This window comes from Coenobita brevimanus, chromosome 63 (genome assembly GCF_032717465.1).
Source record: "Coenobita brevimanus isolate Jiangsu-jjx chromosome 63, ASM3271746v2, whole genome shotgun sequence".
NCBI lineage: Eukaryota > Metazoa > Arthropoda > Malacostraca > Decapoda > Coenobitidae > Coenobita > Coenobita brevimanus.
In genome coordinates this window covers 31,022,757-31,025,408 of record NC_137016.1, presented here as the reverse complement: position 1 = coordinate 31,025,408, position 2,652 = coordinate 31,022,757, and the positions used below count along the sequence as shown (strand labels likewise).

Below are 2,652 nucleotides of genomic sequence, written 5' to 3'. Positions count from 1 at the left end.
TAAATATGACTGTCATACTTATATGGCAAATAAATACTTAATAGGGGAATATATGAAGTTGAGAGGACGATTAGCATACACACTTCTTTATTTTTTATTTAACTCTATTAACCAAATGACACAAAAATGGACGAAGTTTTCGAGGACGCGCACATTTAAAAATGCTTTTAAGATTTATTGATTTATTTGTTTACTTATATTCACCGTGGCAGGCATCGGAATGGCTCTACCCCACAGACCAGTATGAAGCGATTTAATGTGGACGGTTTAGTCTGAGGGATACACAGCAGAGAATTTCGAAGGCTTGGATGGAGAGTGAACGGATTTGTGGTCCATTTCGCTAGGGCTTTACTGATGGCTTTTCCTCTTTGCCTATATTCCACCCCATATAACAACGCAGTGGGACGCAGAGGTACGGTGATGGAGAAACACTATACGGTATATTTTTCACGAACATCGTTATACTGTACATATGATGGATAGACAACATATATTAGATTTACATAATACGAAAAGCGTGTTCTGATACCCTTGCTTATTTCTGACAGTTACGAAACGTCATAAAAAACAATACTATATTCAGACTATAAGTTCATTCAAATAATTTTAATATTTCAGATGAGAATGAATGCAGAATGTGAATTATTAAAAGTACAAAGTACTATGGGTAGTGTTTAAGAAACGGAATCCATAGGTGAATATAGGAAAGAGTAAAGATATGGAATATAGGAAAGAGTAAAGATATGGACTCCGAGAGAAGTGAAGTCAGTGAATGTACAGTGAGGGTGGATGAGGAGGAAATGGAAAATGTGAGTGCGTTTACGTACCCGGAAGTGTGATGAGTAAGGATGGAAGTTTAGAGGGTGAAGTGCTTGAAAGGGTACAACAAGGAAGAAAGGTTGCTAGTTCCTTGAAAGCAGTGATAAGAAATAGGGAAATGAGCATGGAAGTGAAAAACTTATTGTACATGATAGTATTGTGATACTAACTCTAATGTATGGAAGTGAAGCTTGGACTTTTTTGGAGGGACAGAAGTCAAGAGTGAGAGCACTGGAAATTAGTTATCTGAAAGAAGCATGTGAAGTCAAATGGAGAGACAGACTGACAAATGTGGAAGTGAAAGAGCGTTCTGGTGTGGATGTGCATGTGATAGGACGTGTTAGGAGAAACACATTGAGGTGGTTTGGCCATGTGGAGAGGATGGAGAGTGAAAGATTGGCGAGGAGAGTGTATGTGAGTGAGGTGGAGGGGGAGGGGACAGGGAGGAGGAGGCCAAGGATGAGATGGAGGGGTGGAGTGGAGAGGTATATGAGAGAGGGGTGTGTGAGCTGGGAGCAGGGTAGTGAAATGGCAGGGGACAGGGCAACATGGAGGCGATTTGTTAGTGACCATCCCTTACGGGATTAAGGTGTCTGGCAATAGATAGAATATATAGACAAAAGGGACGATGGATTTTGATGATGTTGATAAGCTTGAGAAGAGAATCGAATAACACAATATATATATATATATATATATATATATATATATATATATATATATATATATATATATATATATATATATATATATATATATATATATATAATGTATATTTATATGTATTAAATACACACACACACACACACACACACACACACATACACGAGTATCAAGTATGCGATCCACATCTTTATTAACGATGTTTCAGAACAACTTGTCCCAGCATCAGGCCAAGTGAAAAATATAAAAATTTATTTTGAATTACGATTGAGAAAAAATTATAAATTACTCAAGCTAACAAACAGAAAAACCAACACCACCAAACTACCATATCAATTCTTTGATATACGAATAAATACTGTATATATGAATAATAAAAAAAAGTGCTTACAAAAAACACAGTAGCTATGCTGACGACTATAGTCGCCACTATCAGATTTTCTATTTCATAAAAAACGCTCTCAGTAATAGGCAGGTCTCACTCTTATCTATAGTCTTTACTAAGACCAAGATTTCTACGCACGAAGTTGGTGATTTCATGAAATCCCTAGGGAAATAAGTGAAATGAGTTTCAATGAGGATGGGTTAATTAAGGTTAAATTAATTTAGGCTGCGGTTAGGTTAGGCTGGGATAATGTATGTTAAGTTTAGGTTAAATTAGGCTAGGTTAGGTTAGGTCTACATAAATGCTAAGTTATTTTCAGATTTCATATAAATCAATCTAACATAACCTAACTAATCTAGCCTAACGAAACCTAAAGATAATCAAGATTATCCCAGCCTAACCTAACCGGAACCAAAATTAGCCTAACGGCCATACCACGTTGAGTACACCGCTTCCCGTCCGATCAGCGAAGTTAAGCAACGTTGGGTCTGGTTAGTACTTGGATGGGTGACCGCCTGGGAACACCAGATGCTGTTGGCATCCCCACGTGTCAAGTGGGGTTGGTGGAGGATTAGTGCCCCTCCCTGTAAAACAATTAACTCTAAGCCCTTGGCCACCCCGTTTGGGATACATGGCGTCTGGCAATGAATGAATGAATTATTTTACCCATCATAATTTAAACTAATTTCACGAATTCGCTAGGGATTTCATAAAATCACTGGTTACAGAAATTCCCTGTTACACACACACACACACACACACACACACACACACATGACTAACAG

The 2,652-nt window shown here is 37.8% G+C and overlaps 1 non-coding gene across 1 annotated transcript; it reads left to right on the top strand.

Annotated features, from left to right (window-relative positions):
* The first annotated feature begins 2,288 nt into the window (after positions 1-2,288).
* Positions 2,289-2,407, top strand: LOC145404523 (5S ribosomal RNA). Its single transcript, XR_013898181.1, has one exon. It is a non-coding gene; the product is annotated as a 5S ribosomal RNA (ribosomal RNA).
* The last annotated feature ends 245 nt before the right edge of the window (positions 2,408-2,652 follow it).